The 24,236-nt window shown below is 39.8% G+C and overlaps 1 protein-coding gene and 1 long non-coding RNA gene across 2 annotated transcripts in view; both read right to left on the bottom strand.

Moving 5' to 3' along the window:
• Positions 1-24,236, bottom strand: part of pex14 (peroxisomal biogenesis factor 14) — a 138,920-nt gene that overhangs the window by 42,554 nt on the left and 72,130 nt on the right. The gene's annotated exons all lie outside the window — the stretch shown is intronic.
• Positions 1,214-21,834, bottom strand: LOC117512989. Its single transcript, XR_004561435.1, has 3 exons — positions 21,824-21,834; positions 8,119-8,126; positions 1,214-1,291 (listed from the first exon to the last, which is right to left on the bottom strand). It is a non-coding gene; the product is annotated as an uncharacterized LOC117512989 (long non-coding RNA).

Below are 24,236 nucleotides of genomic sequence, written 5' to 3'. Positions count from 1 at the left end.
AAATCCTCTTTGTCAGAGAGCCTTTTACTTGCGACTATTCTCTTGAGCTTTGGAAAATTTATACATGTTCAGAATAAGCTTCTGCTTTTCTGAGACACAGAAATAGCAATTAACAAGGATTCGCTTACAGTCTTAAGAGATTGTTTTTACTTTTCATTACTACGGGGGAGGTGATGGTCTAGTGGTTAAGCTGCTGGGCTTGAAACCAGAGGATCATTGGTTCAAATCCCAGCCTCACCGGAAAATCACTAAGGGCCCTTGGGCAAGGTCCTTCATCACCTAGTTGCTCCTGGTGTGTAGTGAGCACCTTGCGTGGCAGCACCCTGACATCGGGTGAATGTGAGGCATTATTGTAAAGCGCTTTGAGCGTCTGATGCAGAAGGAAAAGCGCTATATAAATGCAGTCCATTTACTATTTACCATTTTACTACTGACTGTTTCCACTTAGTGGAGCAGATAACATCAATTTTACAGCAAAATCATGCAAATGTAGGTACAAGCAGCAAATATGGCATGATGGTTCTCAAGATAGAACTTTCTAAATCTAATCAATTGGCCTCTTGAAAATCTCAGATGGTGGCTATTTTCCAAGATTGCCAGCAAAATGACCTACTGAAAATTACTTTTGCATTGAAATGCTCCAATCACAATGGATCTGTTTTAGACCACCTGTGAAATCCAAGATGGTGCATAATTTCAGGATGGCCACCAAATCAATCTCAGAATCCTTGTCTTCCCCCACAAAACTGTCATTACTTACTTGATTCATGTGATCTTGGTGTCAAACTGTAGGTTTTCAGGCATGTTGGATTTTAATTTTTCAAGTTTCAACAACAATAGGACACTCTTATTTGCATAAATGGGCAGCACAGTCTGAACCCCTGCATGATATTGCAGGATTTGACCACTTCCGGGGACAGCCTGCATGAATGCAGAATCACTTCTCATGGAAAAATGGTGTACTGTTTTAATTTTGGTTGCAATCACCGAAGCAATTGAAAAAAAGTAAATTTTGTTCAGTTCCCAGTGGACAAATGAACACAAGGCAAATGGGAGAGGTTGTGTCGGTAGGCTTTTACAAGATTTAATGTGAATAATGAAAATGCGGCTATGCCCGGGAGTACAAATTTTGCATCATATGCTCTTTCATTTAACCCCTTTATCGCCCACCCTCAAACAAAAAAAACTGTCCATGTTGACTGCCGATATTAAAAATGAAAACACAATATATTCAACACTAAACATTACTGCATACAGTAGTTTCAAGAGATGAACACTTTCAAAACATGTGCTGGGAGGAATTATTTATAAAACATAATGATATTCATTCGGCTGCTGCCGGTTTGTTGTTCGGAGTTGCCACAGCAGATACAGCCTGACGTAACTCCAGTTTTACCTGGAGAAAAACACAGCCGCTGGTGTTCCAAAGAGGTCTCCCATCCAAGTACTAACCAGATCCTGTTCTGCTTAGCTTCTGAGATCTGACGGGATCAGGCTGACACAGAGCAGACCGGCTGCAATTATTTATAAAACATAATAAATACCGTAAATAGCAAAGAAAATAAAATTTTAGATAACTAAATGGAATTTTACATGAATATTTTAATCGATCAAACAAGGGCATTTCTATGAAAATAAATTATTTTTGATACGTCATTTTGGCAGTAAGTTTGGAAATGGCCACCAACTTGTATTTTCAAGTGGCCCATCAACCTGCTATGCTAAATAATATCATAAGAACTGCCATGCCACATTTGGTGCTTGTACCACCAAATGATTTTTTCATTTTCTTCTCCACTAACTTTGGAAGTGCCAGTCTAAAGGTTAAAGTGATGGGCTTGTGACCAGAGGATAAGGGCCCTCGGAAGCAAGATCCTCAATTCTCAAGTTGCTCCTGGTGTGGAGTACAGCACTTTGAGGCATCTGTGTGTGTGGGTGAACTGCAAAGCATCACTGTAAAGCACTTTGCATTTGTGTCTCACATGGCACGGCGCTATCTCAATTCCATCCATTTAGCCAGGTCCTAATATTAAGGTAGAGTGTGGCCTTCATAAGCAAAACCTAAAAACACACTAAGTTAATATGTAAACCTATGAAGCAGAAACTTCCACCAAATTAAAATCAAGTGATTCCCATCGTCTGAGTTTTCAGTAAAATGTGAATAAAAATGTGAACCTTGCTCAGAAATCACTTCCTCGTTGTGGTAGCAGAAACAGCAGCAGAAGCAGCAGCAGCAGCCCATAAAGGAGTCCTTTAATGATCTACAACAGCTTATTCCAGGAGGAGGTCCCCTCCTGTCACCTATTTAAATGCACCAAGGACCTCAAATGGCCATGAAAATTGTTGAATAATTGAAGGCAAATATTGGCCGGCCTGTAGTCTGCAGCAGGTCCTGAGTGCAAGGTAGTGGTGAGCGCCATGTGCTGAGTTTGTACAGTCAGACTACACTGTCAAATAAGCAATACTGTGTCCCCGGACTCCTGATTTGTCTGGCCACAGCAGACTATGTGGTGGCAGACTATTGAGTGAAAGACACGAGGATCTCAGTTTCACTGAATGAAAAGAAGCACATGTTTTTAACCCTCACCTTGAAACAAAAACTCCACCTTTACTCTGAACTTAATATATGTAAATCATAATGGGGCCTCCCCGTCGCTCAATACTGTTTGTGACAGAATCAAAGTGGTTTTTGTTTTGTTTTTTAATTTACGGTGCATCAAAATAAAGCACATAGAAATTCTCAAAACTGCTTTATTGCCACAACTCACTAAAATCAGGTGGTAATCTCTGATCTGTTTACTGTTGACAGGAGTACAAAAACAAATGAAAGGTTTCTCAGATCCAAAACACAAAGCAGCAAGGTGAAAGTGAGCTTTCCATATAAAAGGAAAAGACAAAAAAGGGATGGTGAAATTTATTATGGGGTCCAAAACCTGTGGAGTGACCCACAGACCCTCATTTCAGATCGACCTGTGAGGCGATGAATTTTTTTAAAGGCATAAATTACACCTAATGACAACACTATAAAAAAGAACAATAATGGAAAGCTATTCTGTATTTCATTATACTGTATTATTTGGCGCACCTGATACACGCAGCGCCTGTTTATGAGTCACCGTATTAGCAGATGCTCAGCCAAAGCATTTGCTTTGACCTTGCCATTCTCATTGGGGCATGAAATTACGGTGCTGGCACCTCGATATTACAGCTATAAATACTGCAAACTGCATATCTGGGCTACGTTTTCTATTGTCTTTCAACATAACCTGATCGGTATTTATTTAAAGGAAAACCCATTGCTCGTCAGGTTATTTACAGCTCTATTTTCAGCGGCTTATACTCTCTGAGCGTTTTTAAGGGCAAAGCCACAGCGAGGCTCTTACATGAAATCAATTTCTCCGATTCTGGCACTTCTGAACTTTATGGGTCAGGACCTAAGTTGGCCAGCCAATTACAAAAATTGCTTACTAAAATATTTTGGATGGTAAAAGTTCAATGCCCCTTTTGAGTTATGAATTTGTCCTTGGGTGAAAATTACTCACATTTTAAATATATTTAAAAAGAAAATGCAAGGCAGTGGTCCAAGATCACAAGGAGGTCAACGGGATATTAAGAAGCAGAGTGCAACTGTAACGAGTTTGTCACAGAAGGTTCTACATGTCATTTGGGTCAGTACAACTGCTTGAAAATGGCACGCTCTCATAGTGTATTCATTTATGTATTAAAAAGGGGGAGTCTGGTCTCAGTTCCCAGCTTTATCGCCTTGTACTGATGACAAAGTACACAAGGCCTAGGCTAGGTGGCGCCGTGGAGTAATTTATAACCACATCAATCCTTTTACCTTCTACGTAGGCCTTGGTCATTGTCATTTTTGTCCAAGAGGTGAGTCATATAACCCCACTTACCAACAGCATCCTATTAATATCTAGGATGATGAACCTTAACCTTACCTTCATACCAGATATGGTAATAGACCAATAGTCTACCTGTGTTTCCTGTGACCCTCTATCAATGGCTGTCTACTCAGGGTGAAATCTATTAATATTATTTATTCAACTCAGTAAGAACTTGAATGTGATAAAAAAGAAATGTCACGCTATCATTCTCTCTCCCTCAACACAGAATGTGCCTCTTTCACACCCGCTGAACTTAATTGTGAAGCAATAACGGCTTTGTATGCTCCGTGTTTTACTTTTCCAAACAAACTATACTCAGCGGGAGGAAATATGGTGCATCTGAGTAATTTCAGCTTTCAGGCCACGGTCGACGTGACATGTTGAAAGCTGGAAATGCTGCTGACTGTGTTTTGAGAATTACTTTTTTTTTTTTTGGCAATTATGCCTCTAACTGCTAATTGTCTAGGCTAAATGGTAGTGCCAAATTGAGGCCTAATGCTTTTCAATGGTTACATCTGTTAATTGTGGAGGACATAGATGTCACAATTCACTAGATGAGACTGCAGTACATTATATTTCACTCAAACAGAATAAAATTTACTTGATCTTGGCAAGTGACAAGTAAATCAAAATGGATCCAAAATAGCACCAAGGTGGTTTGCATGCATTTTATTTCCCCCACTGCCACAGCCAAAATAAATACATTTTGATTTATATTACATCTAAGTGACAAAGTTATAATATTTCAGCCAGTATATGCAAGAAGGACTCAAGAAGGGCAGCTAGAAATATTGGACTGCATAATTGGCAATTCATAACCTGAAACTGACAGTTGAAGGATAACAGAAAATTATATTTTTCAATGAATATTGAAATAAACCACACTATTAGGATCTCTTTGGAGGCGAAAAATAAGATGTAACTAGAGAGGCATCCTTCGTGCAGATTAGGGCGCAAATGTGCAGGGAAATAATATGCACGAGCGAGATTATTGTGTAAAGATTCTGCAACATGCAATCAAAGCGGACCCTATTTTCCCCTTCATCAGCTGTCCAGCCTAAGTACTGGCTGCAAGAGGAATCCAATTTAAATTCCACTCCACCGGGAGATGGTATTGTTTCATTTTATGTGTGCTTTGACATTTCTGGCTGTTAATACAGAGTAAAATCCAGAAGTATTTACATAAATATGACATTAAACTGTATTAGAAATTAAGACTGACACATTTGTTGTGGTGGAAGAGGAAGGACAGCAGTGAATGAGTTTCTAGGTCAAAAGGTTGAGAGGACAATGCAAAGTATACGGTGCATCTGGAAAGTATTCACAGCACTTCACTTTTTCCACATTTTGTTATGTTACAGCCTTATTACCAAATGGTGTAAATTCATTTTTCCCCTCAAAATGCTACTCACAACAACCCATAATGACAACATGAAAAAAATATTTTGGAATTTTTTGCAAATTTATTAAAAATAAAAACTAAGAAATCACATCACAAATCCATTCCTGGTCCATTCCTCTTTGCAGCACCTCTCAAGCTTCATCAGGTTAGATGGGGAGTGTGAGTGTACAGCCATTTTCAGGTCTCTCCAGAGATGTTCAATCGGATTCAGGTCTGGGCTCTGGCTGGGCCACTCAAGGACATTCACAGAGTTGTCCTGAAGCCACTCCTTTGATATCTTGGCTGTGTGCTTAGGGTCATTGTCCTGCTGAAAGATGAACAGTCACCCCACTCTGAGGTCAAGAGCACTCTGGAGCAGGTTTTCATCCAGGATGTCTCTGTACATTGCTGCATTCATCTTTCCCTCAATCCTGACTAGTCTCCCAGTTCCTGCCACTGAAAAACATCCCCACAGCATGATGCTGCCACCACCATGCTTCATTGTAGGGATGGTACCTAGTTTCCTCCAAACATGACGCCTGGCATTGACACCAAAGAGCTCAATCTTTGTCTCATCAGACCAGAAAATTTTGTTTCTCATGGTCTGAGAGTCCTTCAGGTGCCTTTTGTCAAACTCCAGGTGGGCTGCCATGTGCCTTTTACTAAGGAGTGGCTTCTGTCTGGCCATTCAACCATACAGGCCTGATTGGTGGATTGCTGAAGCAATGGTTGTCCTTCTGGAAGGTTCTCCTCTCCAGAGAGGAATGCTGGAGCTCTGACAGAGTGACCATCAGGTTCTTGGTCACCTCCCTGACTAAGGCCCTTCTCCCCCGATCGCTCAAAGTAGACGGGTGGCCAGCTCTAGGAACAGTCCTGGTGGATCCAAACTTCTTCAATTTACAAGTGATGGAGGCCTCTGTGCTCAATGGGATCTTCAAACCAGCAGAAATGTGAGTCTGTCTCTGAGGTTTACAGACAATTCCTTTGACTTCATTCTTGGTTTGTGCTCTGATATGCACTGTCAACTGTGGGACCTTATACAACCCCTGGCAAAAATTATGGAATCACCAGCCTCGGAGGATGTTCATTCAGTTTTTTAATTTTGTAGAAAAAAGCAGATCACAGACATGACACAAAACTAAAGTCATTTCAAATGGCAACTTTCTGGCTTTAAGAAACACTATAAGAAATCAAGAAAAAAAAATTGTGTCAGTCAGTAACGGTTACTTTTTTAGACCAAGCAGAGGGAAAAAAATATGGACTCACTCAATTCTGAGGATAAATTATGGAATCACCCTGTAAATTTTCATCCCCAAAACTAACACCTGCATCAAATCAGATCTGCTCGTTAGTCTGCATCTAAAAAGGAGTGATCACATCTTGGAGAGCTGTTACACCAAGTGGACTGACATGAATCATGGCTCCAACACGAGAGATGTCAACTGAAACAAAGGAGAAGACTATCAAACTCTTAAAAGAGGGTAAATCATCACACAATGTTGCAAAATATGTTGGTTGTTCACAGTCAGCTGTGTCTAAACTCTGGACCAAATACAAACAACATGGGAAGGTTGTTAAAGGCAAACATACTGGTAGACCAAGGAAGACATCAAAGCGTCAGACAGAAACTTAAAGCAATATGTCTCAAAAATCGAAAATGCATAACAAAACAAATGAGGAACGAATGGGAGGAAACTGGAGTCAACGTCTGTGACCAAACTGTAAGAAACTGCCTAAAGGAAATGGGATTTACATACAGAAAAGCTAAAAGAAAGCCATCATTAACACCTAAACAGAAAAAACAAGGTTACAATGGGTTAAGGAAAAGCAATCGTGGACTGTGGATGACTGGATGAAAGTCATATTCAGTGATGAATCTCGAATCTGCATTGGGCAAGGTGATGATGCTGGAACTTTGGTGCCGTTCCAATGAGATTTATAAAGATGACTGCCTGAAGAGAACATGTAAATTTCCACAGTCATTGATGATATGGGGTTGCATGTCAGGTAAAGGCACTGGGGAGATGGCTGTCATTACATCATCAATAAATGCACAAGTTTACATTGATATTTTGGACACTTTTCTTATCCCATCAATTGAAAGGATGTTTGGGGATGATGAAATCATTTTTCAAGAAGATAATGCATCTTGCCATAGAGCAAAAACTGTGAAAACATTCCTTGCAAAAAGACACATAGGGTCAATGTCATGGCCTGCAAATAGTCCGGATCTTAATCCAATTGAAAATCTTTGGTGGAAGTTGAAGAAAATGGTCCATGACAAGGCTCCAACCTGCAAAGCTGATCTGGCAGCAGCAATCAGAGAAAGTTGGAGCCAGATTGATGAAGAGTACTGTTTGTCACTCATTAAGTCCATGCCTCAGAGACTGCAAGCTGTTATAAAAGCCAGAGGTGGTGCAACAAAATACTAGTGATGTGTTGGAGTGTTCTTTTGTTTTTCATGATTCCATAATTTTTTCCTCAGAATTGAGTGATTCCATAGACAGGTGTGTCTTTCCAAATCATGTCCAATCCAGTGGTGGGCACAGATAACCAAAAAATTAACTTCGATAACAGATAATAAGATAACTGAAAAGTTATCTTTGATAAAGATAAACCGATAAACCACCCAAAAATGTATCGGAAGTTACAGATAATCAATAACCGATAAATTCCGGTGTTGTCTATGGGACATTTGCAGTTACTAAAGAGCTGAAATTGATTTTTAACACGATCACTTTTGAAAGCATTAAAAGTGGTAAGACCTAAAGAATGAGCAAGAATGTTTGACCATGCTGCCCCCTGCAGGAAGCAGCACAGACAAATCCTGAGAGCACCCACGAAATCATCTCTTTACTAATCATAATTTTTCTTTCAACATTCTACCCCTGTTGGAAGCTCTTGTTTACAACAGCGCTCCCACCACAAAGACACACCAAGAGCAGCCAAAAGGCCAGCTCCCTATCAATTTCAATACTCCGGTCAGGCGGAGGTCTTGAAAAATAAAGTCATATTAACTTATGGTTTTTTGAAAATACTGATAGAATAACTCCATTAATGTCAATTCTGTCATTTGTACAAAAATTAAAATATAACATATATCTTTTAATGTTGAATAAGGCACTAATTCTGAGGTTTTGTAACAAACACAGACCACAAAGCATTCTGGGTAAAAGTGCTAAACAGTGATTGGTTCAGTAATCCATTATGTAAACCAACACGTTAATGTGACGTGTGTTGGTTTAAAGATAAATGTGCTTTTGTAAAATATTCCATTTTTATTTGTAAAATAAAGACATGACGCAAAACTAAAGTCATTTCAAATGGCAACTTTCTGGCTTTAAGAAACACTATAAGAAATCAGGAAAAAAAAATTGTGGCGGTCAGTTTTAGACCAAGCAGAGGGAAAAAATTATGGAATCATGAAAAACAAAAGAAGGCTCCAACACATCACTAGTATTTTGTTGCACCACCTCTGGCTTTTATAACAACTTGCAGTCTCTGAGGCATGGACTTAATGAGTGACAAACAGTACTCTTCATCAATCTGGCTCCAACTTTCTCTGATTGCTGTTGCCAGGTCAGCTTTGCAGGTTGGAGCCTTGTCATGGACCATTTTCTTCAACTTCCAAAGATTTTCAATTGGATTAAGATCCGGACTATTTGCAGGCCATGACACTGACCCTGTGTGTCTTTTTGCAAGGAATGTTTTCATAGTTTTTGCTCTATGGCAAGATGCATTATCTTCTTGAAAAATGATTTCATCATCCCCAAACATCCTTTCAATTGATGGGATAAGAAAAGTGTCCAAAATAAACGTAAACTTGTGCATTTATTGATGATGTAATGACAGCCATCTCCCCAGTGCCTTTACCTGACATGCAGCCCCATATCATCAATGACTGTGGAAATTTACATGTTCTCTTCAGGCAGTCATCTTTATAAATCTCATCGGAACGGCACCAAACAAAAGTTCCAGCATCATCACCTTGCCCAATGCACATTCGAGATCCATCACTGAATATGACTTTCATCCAGTCATCCACAGTCCACGATTGCTTTTCCTTAGTCCATTGTAACCTTGTTTTTTTCTGTTTAGGTGTTAATGATGGCTTTCGTTTAGCTTTTCTGTATGTAAACCCTATTTCCTTTAGGTGGTTTCTTACAGTTTGGTCACAGACGTTGACTCCAGTTTCCTCCCATTCGTTCCTCATTTGTTTTGTGCATTTTCGATTTTTGAGACATATTGCTTTAAGTTTTCTGTCTTGACGCTTTGATGTTTTCCTTGGTCTACCAGTATGTTTGCCTTTAACAACCTTCCCATGTTGTTTGTATTTGGTCCAGAGTTTAGACACAGCTGACAGTGAACAACCAACATCTTTTGCAACATTGCGTGATGATTTACCCTCTTTTAAGAGTTTGATAATCCTCTCCTTTGTTTCAATTGACATCTCTCGTGTTGGAGCCATGATTCATGTCAGTGCACTTGGTGCAACAGCTCTCCAAGGTGTGATCACTCCTTTTTAGATGCAGACTAACGATCAGATCTGATTTGATGCAGGTGTTAGTTTTGGGGATGAAAATTTACAGGGTGATTCCACAATTTATTCCTCAGAATTGAGTGAGTCCATATTGTTTTCCCTCTGCTTGGTCTAAAAAAGTAACCGTTACTGACTGCCACAATTTTTTTTTTCTTGATTTCTTATAGTGTTTCTTGAAGCCAGAAAGTTGCCATTTGAAATGACTTTAGTTTTGTGTCATGTCTATGATCTGCTTTTTTTCTACAAAATTAAACAACTGAATGAACATCCTCCGAGGCCGGTGATTCCATAATTTTTGCCAGGGGTTGTATGCACACAAAAAGCGCCTGGACAATGGACAATACCAACACTTTGAGAGCAGCCATGTACCCAGACGTTTAATACTGCCATGAACACTCCTGGCCAGTAGATGGCAGTAGCGGCCTTGAAAAAATGTCAAAATTCCAGATAATCCGTGTATGCTACATTTAAGATGCGTGGAATTTAACAAATGCAAATACACTAACGTCTATAAACCCAGAGAATATATTCACGAGAGTTTTAGGCACTAGAGTTTAATGCTGTTATCTGTGGACCCTGAACAGAGTGTCTGAAATGCATTTGTCCTGTCGTGAACGTCTGAGATTACCTTATGCTACCCATAATGCATTGCTGCCTGGCACAGCATGTACTCACAAAACCTTAAAAATTAGCACATTACTTTAAAACGAAAACATATATCTGATATTTTCACTTTATAAACTTCAGACATGACAATAATTTTAAATAACTTGTCTAAAATGAGTGGTTAAAATTTGAACCATAAGTTAAATATGTATGCCTCTGGATGACTTGGTGACATTGCGATTATATTAGTATGGTGTTAAAGGAAATGATTTTTTTTTTTGGTCACCAGTTCTCCTTTGCTTACAGACAATAGAGTGGTTTCCGATTGCAGAAGGTAGAACAACATGCTTATTAAGAAACTTTTAACAGGTAGGCCTCAACAGCTTTAACAGTTTTAAAAATGTTTTTCACTGTTCAGCTTAGTTTAGTACGTTATCGGTCTAAAAGTTATCGGACGGTAATTCATCGGAAGATAATTAGTCCGATGATGGTTTTTAAATTTATCTAAAAAGATAATCCGATAATGAAAACATTATCTTCGATAATTATCTGTTATCGGATTATCGGAAGTGTGCCCACCACTGGTCCAATCAAATGACTTTACCCCAGGTGGTCTCCAATTAACCTGTAGAAACATCTCAAGGATGATCAGTGTAAATAGGATGCACCTGAGCTTAAACAAAAAATATTTTTTCACACTGTCATTGTGGGGTACTTTGTGTAGAATTCTGAGGGGAAAAATATAATTTCATCCATTTTGGAATAATGCTGTAACATAAAATGTGGGAAGAGTGGAGCGCTGTGAATACTTTCCAGGTGCATGGTACATACAGAAATAAAGATACCCCAGGCTGTTAGCCTTTGACTGTGACTATCTGACAATCTTCTGCAGGTCAAATTAACCAGAAGAGGAATAAACAAATACCTTTTATCGTGACTGATCATCTTTGCATACTACAAAGAATAATCATTTTCCACTTTTCCACTGCACATCTGGCACTAAACAGCTCTGATGCAAGTTGCACGGCGAGCGTGTTCCCCAGTAGTTCTGCGTTAACCCTCTCAGAGAGGCAAGCAACTTGTCTTAAAAACAATGTGTGGTTCTTTTCTCTGTCCCCAGTGCAACTTTAATTCTGCCCGCAGGTAAAGAGGCTCTCATGTGGACACAACTTGCCATAAGAATGTTCCCAGAAATCCATCCAGAGGTATTAATCAACAAACCAAACCTACCAACAACAGCAGCAATTTCCTTGATGGAGACAAAAAGATCCAAGTGTGCTCATTTAACTACATCTCAATTTACTTTTTACAATTAGAAGAGAATTACAGCGCATACATTCACCAAGGTTTGTCTAATGCTGTGTCCACATTTTAGTGGTCAAAAACTGTCACACCATCATAGCAGAACTCCTGTCATCTGTACATGACGCTTCAACGGGCAGCCATTTTTCAATGCTAAAGACGTAACTGATTTCACTGAAAGATACAGCAGAGTTTTAGCATGTTGCACAATTATATTAAACCAACTTTTGATGGTACCACTGTGTTGCATGATTGCTGCTCTCACATTCAGAGGTGGTGGAATTTTTTTTCTCAACCTCAACCTCATTGTTTTCTCAACCTGAAAACAATGAACCCTGGTTCATCATCTGTCACTTAGAGCCAACAAGTGAACACAGCAAAATTCTAGTCATTGTCCCAGAATTCTGTCCAGATTCCAAAGTCTTTTTGACTAGCTTCTTTTAAGTTAGTCTGCTTTTGACCTGATAACCCTTGCACTTCTATCACACAGGTCAGGTAAAGGACCAACGTGAATGTTCTAGTTCTAGCATATGTACCATATGATGCATCAAGCGGCCTTTATTGTTTTGGCATAACATTTACAAGTGTATGTCCTTCCAGACACAAACTCTATGTATGCATGCCTGACGTTAATTAACCCCAATTTTACTTACCGTAATTCATTAAAGAACTAAATTTAAATTATATATTAAACCTATGATTTGTTTGCTGTTTGCCAACATTAGAGTTTATGAAATGGCACTTCTTGACAAAAATGATACAACTATGTGATGCACAGGTCAAAGCTTGCAGTGATATTTTCTTAACACTGATGTCTAAGATAATAAGTACAAACAAATGTAACATCTCTCCACATATATCCAATTAAAATTAAATGTCCAATTTGTGTATTGTGCATTAATGGCATACAGTGGTGGGCACAGTTCCGCTAACTGCTAATTAGCAAAGCTAACTTTTTTGTTAGCGGATTAGCTTTTCAGCTAACTTCAAAAGCCATCAGAGGACCAATTAGCTTCCGCTAAATTTATTTACGCTAATTTTACCCGGTAAAGTTTTCTTGCATAGCGAGTAATGGTGAGAAACATTTGTAAACCCTAAAATGATACATGTCGGTTCCTGTCTGCTACGTATTTTGCAGCAGTCAAGCAGCTGAGAGAAGCTGAGCTCAACTCTACCCCAGCAGAAGGGGCCTGGCTGCCACGCTGCTCCAAAAAAAAAAAAAAAGTCAGTTACATTCACAGCATACAGTAGTCCAGATGTGAGGCAGAAGTACTGAAAAGGAAAGCAGGCTTGACTTATGGTTTTGATTTATAAACCAAATTAATCCAGATAGTTTAACTACATTAATGTCAACTCGTCATTTTTACAAAGTGAAAATATAACACACATTAACACACAGATGCCAAAACGCATTATGGGTAAAATGAGCCTCTGCACATCACTGATTGGTTGATTTATTATATGTAAAAACCAACACACAAGTTACTGTAATGTGTGTGTTTGTTTTTACAAATAAGTGTATTTGAAAAATATGTCATTTTTTTTATTTGTTAAAAAAGACACTTGCAAAACTGAAAATTCTGTTTGTTGTGATTCTGCTCAACAACCATGTTATATAACCAGTCGCTAATCACCAGCCCAAAAATTAAAAGATATGTGTTATATTTTCACTTAGTAAAAATGACAGACTCTTTCTTACAGCAGTGGGCAGGGCGCACAAAGACAGAACCGCTAACTCGTTGGATGTATCTGTTAGCTGTTTGAACTGAGCTGTTTGAGTTCTTTGAATTAACAGTCTTTTTCAAGACTTTTTTACTTTTTTTTACTTTTTCACCGTGCTCCAACGCCTAAAGAAGACCTCTAACGGTCGAAGCATCGCGACGGAGCTCTTTTATCAGCTAACCTTCATCAGCGTTGGCAAGCTAACTAGCTTGCTAACGCTTTTGTTTTTATTTTTATTTTATTTTTTAGCACTGTTGTCGTGCTGCTCCACAGCCTGCCTAGTGGATTTTTATTTTATTTTAGCACTGTTGTCGTGCGTTACCTGTGCTGCTCCACAGCCTGTCCAGTGGATTTTTATTTTATTTTTAGCACTGTTGTCGTGCGTTACCTGTGCTGCTCCACAGCCTGTTCAGTGGATTTTTATTTTATTTTTTGGCGCTGTTGTCGTGCGTTGCCTGTGCTGCTCCACAGCCTGTCCAGTGGATTTTTATTTTATTTTTTACCACTGTTGTCGTGTGTTACCTGTGCTGCTCCACAGCCTGTCCAGTGGATTTTTATTTTATTTTTAGCACTGTTGTCGTGTGTTACCTGTGCTGCTCCACAGCCTGTTCAGTGGATTTTTATTTTATTTTTAGCACTGTTGTCGTGCGTTACCTGTGCTGTTCACAGCCTGTCCAGTGGATTTTTTATTTATTTTTTACCACTGTTGTCGTGTGTTACCTGTGCTGCTCCACAGCCTGTTCAGTGGATTTTTGTTTTGTTTTTTGGCACTGTTGTCGTGTGTTACCTGTGCTGCTCCACAGCCTGTTCAGTGGATTTTTGTTTTGTTTTTTGGCACTGTTGTCGTGTGTTACCTGTGCTGCTCCACAGCCTGTCCAGTGGATTTTTATTTTATTTTTTACCACTGTTGTCGTGTGTTACCTGTGCTGCTCCGCAGCCTGTCCAGTGGATTTTTATTTTATTATTTTATTTTATTTTTTTATTTATTTTTTTTTTTTAGCACTGTTGTCGTGCGTTACCTGTGCTGCTCCACAGCCTGTCCAGTGGATTTTTATTTTATTTTTTAGCACTGTTGTCGTGCGTTACCTGTGCTGCTCCACAGCCTGTCCAGTGGATTTTTATTTAGCGCTGTTGTCGTGCGTTACCTGTGCTGCTCCACAGCCTGTCTAGTGGATTTTTATTTTGTTTTAGCACTGTTGTCGTGCGTTGCCTGTGCTGCTCCACAGCCTGTCCAGTGGATTTTTATTTTTATTTTATTTTATTTTTTAGCACTGTTGTTGTGCGTTACCTGTGCTGCTCCACAGCCTGTCCAGTGGATTTTTATTTTATTTTATTTTATTTTTTAGCACTGTTGTTGTGCGTTACCTGTGCTGCTCCACAGCCTGTCTAGTGGATTTTTATTTTATTTTAGCACTGTTGTCGTGCGTTACCTGTGCTGCTCCACAGCCTGTCTAGTGGATTTTTATTTTGTTTTAGCACTGTTGTCGTGCGTGGCCTGTGCTGCTCCACAGCCTGTCCAGTAGATTTTGATTTTGATTTTATTTTTTTTGGCACTGTTGTCGTGTGTTACCTGTGCTGCTCCACAGCCTGTCTAGTGGATTTTTATTTTATTTTTTACCACTGTTGTCGTGTGTTACCTGTGCTGCTCCGCAGCCTGTCCAGTGGATTTTATTTTATTATTTTATTTTATTTATTTATTTATTTTTTTTTTTAGCACTGTTGTCGTGCGTTACCTGTGGCTGCTCCACAGCCTGTCCAGTGGATTTTTATTTTATTTTTTAGCACTGTTGTCGTGCGTTACCTGTGCTGCTCCACAGCCTGTCCAGTGGATTTTTATTTTATTTTTTACCACTGTTGTCGTGCGTTACCTGTGCTGCTCCACAGCCTGTCCAGTGGATTTTGATTTTTATTTTATTTTTTGGGCGCTGTTGTCGTGCGTTACCTGTGCTGCTCCACAGCCTGTCCAGTGGATTTTTATTTAGCGCTGTTGTCGTGCGTTACCTGTGCTGCTCCACAGCCTGTCTAGTGGATTTTTATTTGTTTTAGCACTGTTGTCGTGCGTTGCCTGTGCTGCTCCACAGCCTGTCCAGTGGATTTTTATTTTTATTTTATTTTTTAGCACTGTTGTTGTGCGTTACCTGTGCTGCTCCACAGCCTGTCCAGTGGATTTTTATTTTGTTTTAGCACTGTTGTTGTGCGTTACCTGTGCTGCTCCACAGCCTGTCCAGTGGATTTTTATTTTGTTTTAGCACTGTTGTTGTGCGTTACCTGTGCTGCTCCACAGCCTGTCCAGTGGATTTTATTTTGTTTTAGCACTGTTGTTGTGCGTTACCTGTGCTGCTCCACAGCCTGTCCAGTGGATTTTTATTTTGTTTTAGCACTGTTGTTGTGCGTTACCTGTGCTGCTCCACAGCCTGTCTAGTGGATTTTTATTTTGTTTTAGCACTGTTGTCGTGCGTTACCTGTGCTGCTCCACAGCCTGTCTAGTGGATTTTTATTTTGTTTTAGCACTGTTGTCGTGCGTTACCTGTGCTGCTCCACAGCCTGTCTAGTGGATTTTTATTTTGTTTTAGCACTGTTGTTGTGCGTTACCTGTGCTGCTCCACAGCCTGTCTAGTGGATTTCTATTTTGTTTTAGCACTGTTGTTGTGCGTTACCTGTGCTGCTCCACAGCCTGTCTAGTGGATTTCTATTTTGTTTTAGCACTGTTGTCGTGCGTTACCTGTGCTGCTCCACAGCCTGTCTAGTGGATTTTTATTTTGTTTTAGCACTGTTGTTCGTGCGTTGCCTGTGCTGCTCCACAGCCTGTCCAGTGGATTTTTATTTTATTTTTTAGCACTGTTGTTGTGCGTTACCTGTGCTGCTCCACAGCCTGTCTAGTGGATTTTTATTTTATTTTAGCACTGTTGTCGTGCGTTACCTGTGCTGCTCCACAGCCTGTCTAGTGTCGGATTCCCTGTTTGGGAATCCGCTAGCTTAGCGTAGCTACTAGCTCTTAGCCGTTTTAGCATGGCGGCTTCTCCTGTCTCTCCCGTACTTTTCTGCTCTGGGTGTGAAATGTTTAGTTATTCCTCGGCCTCTTTTAGCAGTAACGGTACATGTAATAAGTGCAGCTTATTACATAGCTTTGGAGGCCAGGCTGGGCGAATTGGAGGCTCGGCTCCGCACCGTGGAAAATTCTACAGCTAGCCAGGCCCCTGTAGTCGGTGCGGGACCAAGGTAGCTTAGCCGCCGTTAGTTCCCCCCTGGCAGACCCCGTGCAGTCGGGAAGGCAGGCTGACTGGGTGACTGTGAGGAGGAAGCGTAGCCCTAAACAGAAGCCCCGTGTACACCGTCAACCCGTTCACATCTCTAACCGTTTTTTCCCCCACTCGACGATACACTCGCCGAGGATCAAACTCTGGTTATTGGCGGACTCTGTTTTGAGAAATGTGAAGTTAGCGACACCAGCAACCATTGTCAATTGTCTTCCGGGGGCCAGAGCAGGCGACATCGAAGGACATTTGAAATTGCTGGCTAAGGCTAAGCGTAAATTTGGTAAGATTGTAATTCACGTCGGCAGTAATGACACTCGGTTACGCCAATCGGAGGTCACTAAAATTAACATTGAATCGGTGTGTAACTTTGCAAAAACAATGTCGGACTCTGTTGTTTTCTCTGGGCCCCTCCCCAATCAGACGGGAGTGACATGTTTAGCCGCATGTTCTCCTTGAATTGCTGGCTGTCTGAGTGGTGTCCAAAAAATGAGGTGGGCTTCATTGATAATTGGCAAAGCTTCTGGGGAAAACCTGGTCTTGTTAGGAGAGACTGCATCCATCCCACTTTAGAGGGAGAGCTCTCATTTCTAGAAATCTGGCCAATTTTTTGGGGATCCTCCAAACTGTGACTGTCTAGCGTTGGGACCAGGAGGCAGAGCTGTGGTCTTTATACACCTCTCTGCAGCTTCTCTCCCCCTGCCATCCCCCATATTACCCCATCCCCGTAGAGACGGTGCCTGCTCCCAGACCACCAATAACTAGCAAAAATCTATTTAAGCATAAAAATTCAAAAAGAAAAATAATATAGCACCTTCAATTGCACCACAGACTAAAACAGTTAAATGTGGTCTATTAAACATTAGGTCTCTTTCTTCTAAGTCCCTGTTGGTAAATGATATAATAATTGATCAACGTATTGATTTATTCTGCCTAACAGAAACTTGGTTACAGCAGGATGAATACGTTAGTTTAAATGAGTCAACACCCCCGAGTCACACTAACTGTCAGAATGCTCGTAGCACGTGGCCGGGGCGGAGGATTAGCAGCAATCTTCCATTCCAGCTTATTAATTAATCAAAAACCTAGACAGAGCTTTAATTCATTGAAAGCTTGTCTCTTAGTCTTGTCCATCCAAATTGGAAGTCCCAAAAACCAGTTTTATTTGTTATTATCTATCGTCCACTCTGGTCGTTACTGTGAGTTTCTTGTGAATTTTCAGACCTTTTGTCTGACTTAGTGCTTAGCTCGACAAGATAATTATAGTGGGCGATTTTAACATCCACACAAATGCTGAGAATGACAGCCTCAACACTGCATTTAATCTATTATTAGACTCTATCGGCTTTGCTCAAAAAGTAAATGAGTCCACCCACCACTTTAATCATATTTTAGATCTTGTTCTGACTTATGGTATGGAAATAGAAGACTTAACAGTATTCCCTGAAAACTCCCTTTTGTCTGATCATTTTTTAATACATTTACATTTACCCTGATGGACTACCCTGCAGTGGGGAATAAGTTTCATTACACTAGAAGTCTTTCAGAAAGCGCTGTAACTAGGTTTAAGGATATGATTCCTTCTTTATGTTCTCTAATGTCATATACCAACACAGAGCAGAGTAGCTACCTAAACTCTGTAAGGGAGTTAGAGTATCTTGTCAATAGTTTTACATCCTCATTGAAGACAACTTTGGATGCTGTAGCTCCTCTGAAAAAGAGAGCTTTAAATCAGAAGTGTCTGACTCCGTGGTATAACTCACAAACTCGTAGCTTAAAGCAGATAACCCGTAAGTTGGAGAGGAAATGGCGTCTCACTAATTTAGAAGATCTTCACTTAGCCTGGAAAAAGAGTTTGTTGCTCTATAAGAAAGCCCTTCGTGAAGCTAGGACATCTTTCTACTCATCACTAATTGAAGAAAATAAGAACAACCCCAGGTTTCTTTTCAGCACTGTAGCCAGGCTGACAAAGAGTCAGAGCTCTATTGAGCTGAGTATTCCATTAACTTTAACTAGTAATGACTTCATGACTTTCTTTGCTAACAAAATTTTGACTATTAGAGAAAAAATTACTCATAACCATCCCAAAGATGTATCGTTATCTTTGGCTGCTTTCAGTGATGCCGGTATTTGGTTAGACTCTTTCTCTCCGATTGTTCTGTCTGAGTTATTTTCATTAGTTACTTCATCCAAACCATCAACATGCTTATTAGACCCCATTCCTGCCAGGCTGCTCAAGGAAGTCCTACCATTATTTAATGCTTCAATCTTAAATATGATCAATCTATCTTTGTTAGTTGGTTATGTACCACAGGCCTTTAAGGTGGCAGTAATTAAACCATTACTTAAAAAGCCATCACTTGACCCAGCTATCTTAGCTAATTATAGGCCAATCTCCAACCTTCCTTTTCTCTCAAAGATTCTTGAGAGGGTAGTTGTAAAACAGCTAACTGATCACCTGCAGAGGAATGGTCTATTTGAAGAGTTTCAGTCAGGTTTTAGAATTCATCATAGTACAGAAACAGCATTAGTGAAGGTTACAAATGATCTTCTTATGACTTCGGACAGTGGACTTATCTCTGTGCTTGTTCTGTTGGACCTCAGTGCTGCTTTTGATACTGTTGACCATAAAATTTTATTACAGAGATTAGAGCATGTCATAGGTATTAAAGGCATTGCGCTGCGGTGGTTTGAATCATATTTGTCTAATAGATTACAGTTTGTTCATGTAAATGGGGAATCTTCTTCACAGACTAAAGTTAATTATGGAGTTCCACAAGGTTCTGTGCTAGGACCAATTTTATTCACTTTATACATGCTTCCCTTGGGCAGTATTATTAGACGGTATTGCTTAAATTTTCATTGTTACGCAGATGATACCCAGCTTTATCTATCCATGAAGCCAGAGGATACGCACCAATTAGCTAAACTGCAGGATTGTCTTACAGACATAAAGACATGGATGACCTCTAATTTCCTGCTTTTAAACTCAGATAAAACTGAAGTTATTGTACTTGGCCCCACAAATCTTAGAAGCATGGTGTCTAACCAGATCGTTACTCTGGATGGCATTTCCCTGATCTCTAGTAATACTGTGAGAAATCTTGGAGTTATTTTTGATCAGGATATGTCATTCAAAGCGCATATTAAACAAATATGTAGGACTGCCTTTTTGCATTTACGCAATATCTCTAAAATCAGAAAGGTCTTGTCTCAGAGTGATGCTGAAAAACTAATTCATGCATTTGTTTCCTCTAGGCTGGACTATTGTAATTCATTATTATCAGGTTGTCCTAAAAGTTCCCTAAAAAGCCTTCAGTTGGTTCAGAATGCTGCAGCTAGAGTACTGACGGGGACTAGCAGGAGAGAGCATATCTCACCCGTGTTGGCCTCCCTTCATTGGCTTCCTGTTAATGCTAGAATAGAATTTAAAATTCTTCTTCTTACTTATAAGGTTTTGAATAATCAGGTCCCATCTTATCTTAGGGACCTCATAGTACCATATTACCCCATTAGAGCGCTTCGCTCTCAGACTGCGGGCTTACTTGTAGTTCCTAGGGTTTGTAAGAGTAGAATGGGAGGCAGAGCCTTCAGCTTTCAGGCTCCTCTCCTGTGGAACCAGCTCCCAATTCAGATCAGGGAGACAGATACCCTCTCTACTTTTAAGATTAGGCTTAAAACTTTCCTTTTCGCTAAGGCTTATAGTTAGGGCTGGATCGGGTGACCCTGGACCATCCCTTGGTTATGTTGCTTTAGACGTAGACTGTGTTTCATAATTATTGTATGGCCTTGCCTTGCAATGTGGAGCGCCTTGGGGCAACTGTTTGTTGTGATTTGGCGCTATACAAGAAAAAAGTTGATTGATTGAGTTGATGTGTTGGGTTTGTGACCGTCTTTGAGTCTAATCATAAGCGTTGGCGGTGCTTAAACTTAAAACCGGCCTGTCAGTAGCTGAGAGTGTACCGGAGACAATACTGAAAGTTAGCGGTTAGCTATAGCTTCCGCTAAATTTTTTTTCTGGTTTATCAGTTTAGCATTATAAAAGTTAACTTTTCAGTTAGCTGATTAGTGGTTATCAAAGTGAACTTTTTGGTTAGCATATTGGCATATTGTACTGATTATGCATCAACAACAATCATATACACAAATAAATAACTAATAATACCTGTATATGTGTTATAAATATAAAGAACACATATCATTGGTGTGCAAACTAAAATAATTTAAGCATCGAAAATAAAACTAGGATATTTAGAAATGCTATGCTGAAAATTCCTTGCTGTGTTAAACAAGAATCATCAGGAGATGACATATCCCCCCAGTCCCTACAAATCAGTAACACAAAGTGTCAGGAAATCACCCAAGAACACCAAACACGCTAAACATGTAATCTGGATCTTCAGATATCGCGCTAACAAGCGAAGATGAACGACCGGATGGAGGTGCTTAGCACTATATCCCACTGTATTTCATATCAGGGAGATAAAGAACACTTGAGAAAATTTTTTGAAGAAAAATGTTAAATTTCATAGGGGAGCTGATGATAATTGTGTCATCTGCATATATGAGTGCACTGTTGTTGTATATTACATATGTCCAAAACTCAACAAGGGTTTTTCCAGTATAATACACTTGTAATGTAATGTAATGTAATGTAATTTATAGCATAAGCTATAAATGGTTGTCATGGTGACCAGGGAAAAATTGCTGAAAATAATACCAATGTCAGGATTCACGGTCAACTTCTGCTTTCCCATTCTTGTGCAGTTCTCCAAGTTTATTGTGTCCATTTCTGGTGCCACTCACCTGAGTGCTCCTTTAGTTCCTGATCAGTCCATCTGGGTTGTTTGACTGGGTGAGATCTTTGTTCACACAACAATGTGTAACTCAGTAATCAGTCCACAGTTTCCACTCTGTCGATTCACTGCTGGTTTTCACACCAGTTTGGTTTGTCCACATCCTGTATGAAGTTAATCTCAGTTTTTTTTTTCTGTCTATGTCTGTCTGTGTCTGTTATCCTTCTCTCAATTCCAAATCACAACAAAGTTGCCTCAAGGCGCTTCACACAAGTAAGGTCTAACCTTACCTTGCTCTGCTACTGAACTCAACCTACTGCCTGCACTATTACTAAATATTTTCACCTGCAACAATGGAACGTGCATACCAAATGAAGCATGTACGTGCATGCTTCATTTGGGTTATAATTCTTTCCATCAGATGAGAATTAGGCTTTTAGGTGGTTGTCATGGTAACCACAGAAAACACTGCAAGAAACAGGCGGACAAAAAAAAATTGGCGCCAGCACAGTAAAAACAACAGATTAGGACAAATGATGGCTCATGTGAGAGCTTGTGAGGAGCACAATTCAGAACTAAAGACTGTTACTGACTTTTCCATTTTACTAAATAGAAGGAAGGCCATGATTTGTCAGTTCCGAGGTGACACGAGGTGACACCATCTCTGTGCCTGACACGATTCCAACACGGTGTGTCGGCTATCATTTGTGGTTGATGGACAACAAAAACTGACCTTATAGTGACTCATTTGCAATAATTACGGGTAGAATTACAAATCATCAAATAGACGTGTATGCAAACAACATAATGAAAGTGAGGAGGTGGAGTTGACACAACTATTATTCCAAGTAGGAGTTCTCTGCACGGCCAACACAACCCGAGTCACTACCGACCGACTGGTGATTAATGTTTAGATGTTCAAAGAGGACCTTACAGTGACTTTTTCCTAACAAATGACCATTTTCTGCAGCTTAAACATTTACAAATGGTGCAATCTACAATAAAAAAAATAACAAAATAACTGGCTTTGTAGAATTTGGAGTTCTAGTTCAGCTGTTTCCTGAAACACCTTCGGAGTACAGTCACATCAGTCACTCCCTGCAGTGCCTCTGCTTCCCACCCAGCGGGGTTCAATACCGTTTGAGGACCACTTGCACTGACGCAAGGTGTACATTTTACAGGTATACTGTTGCACCAAACGTGGTACGAGCTACCCGAAGCACAGTGCAGAATACTATTCAAATACACGTCACGCTTTGTGTTTTATTACTCGATTTTCTCTCATCTTTACTCTCTCTCCCAGAGATCAATGCCTTTATGCAAATCAAGAGTTCTTGTTTAGATCTACAGTGGAAAAGACTTTCCAAAATAAATCTGCATTAAGGCATCATCCATATTTCATGAAGTTAAAGTGCAATAAGAAGGAGCCATTTTGGATGGTGGCGTGCAGTGGAGTTTACAGCAGAAAGTCAGAAGAAAACGCAGCACAGCATGACATCATTTGGTATTGATGAAGCCTTATTAAATTTGAGATAACCAACAGCAGATTATGAACATGACTGAGTTGTCAATAATGAGACACAAAGACAAAGAAATTTCAAAAGATATCAAGAGTCATTAGAGCTACATAAGATGTGTGTAGGAGCAGGTGGCAACCATGGATTTGGTTTCAGGTTTCTTTCCCTGGTCATGAAGCTTTTAGGCTCACTTTTCACTGTTTGGTTACTCTAATGCTACAGCAGGGGTGCTCCCCCCCCATGTACAATACAGTTTTACGAGAAAAAAAAATAGTCTGCACTAAAATAAATTATCTGCTGAAAATCTGCATACTGAGTCACTGCTCCACTGCAGGACAAGTGTAAGTGATAAGAGGTAAAACAATGCATGTTCCCGCTCTGCTGCGTCACACTGAACTGACTCGCAGCAATAAAGATTTTTTGCTCATTTCATCTTACACAAGCAATATTCTATCATACCTGTCAAGAAATATCTCAGTGTATTCTAAAGAAGTGAAGACAGCAACACACTTTCCACTGCCTCCGCTGAGAAATCTCCTTCTGTCATGCGTAAAATTTATGACAAGAGTTAAATTAAGTAAAAAGGTTAAAAAGCTGGAAGGCAATATTGATGATTCCATTGAAAATGCAGAGGGAGTTTTGTCAATATTATTTTCCTGAACCGAAAGGAGCATCCTAACTGGTGTGTCAGTCATTCACAGGGCCTGAATCATGCACTCTGAAGCTAAATCGACCACTGCTAAAGCCCGCAGGGCAAAGCGCTACAGCCATAACCTTTAACCTTTAGAAATCAAGCTTACCAAATCAGGACACCATGTGTGCAGCTCTGGCCAACTGTATGTTGTTGCAATAACATAATGCTTACATAAAGTTGCAAATATAAAAATAGCATATTTAGATCACTTTTTATATTACAAAAGAAACCGTGTGGCTCATGTAGAGACCCAACTAACTGAAGACCAAATACAATAAAGGAAAAATCCCAAAACTCTAAAAAAGAACACCACAATAAATTTGTGTAGTAAAACTATATTCTGCAAGTCCGTCCATCCATGCTTCTGTGGACTTTATGTCATACATTAAGAACTTTCAAGGCCTGGTTTCAGAAAGCAGTCTAATCTATTAGTCTACTAAACTTACTTAGTCGACTACGGCTGGTCACCCAACATTATCCGTCTAATCACCGTTTCACATTAATGTTAAACTTGTAGATTAGCCGTTT

The sequence above is a fragment of the Thalassophryne amazonica genome, chromosome 6 (genome assembly GCF_902500255.1).
Source record: "Thalassophryne amazonica chromosome 6, fThaAma1.1, whole genome shotgun sequence".
In the NCBI taxonomy this organism is placed as follows: domain Eukaryota; kingdom Metazoa; phylum Chordata; class Actinopteri; order Batrachoidiformes; family Batrachoididae; genus Thalassophryne; species Thalassophryne amazonica.
The sequence above is the reverse complement of the archived record's forward strand: the minus strand, read 5'-3'. Positions and strand labels throughout refer to the sequence as shown.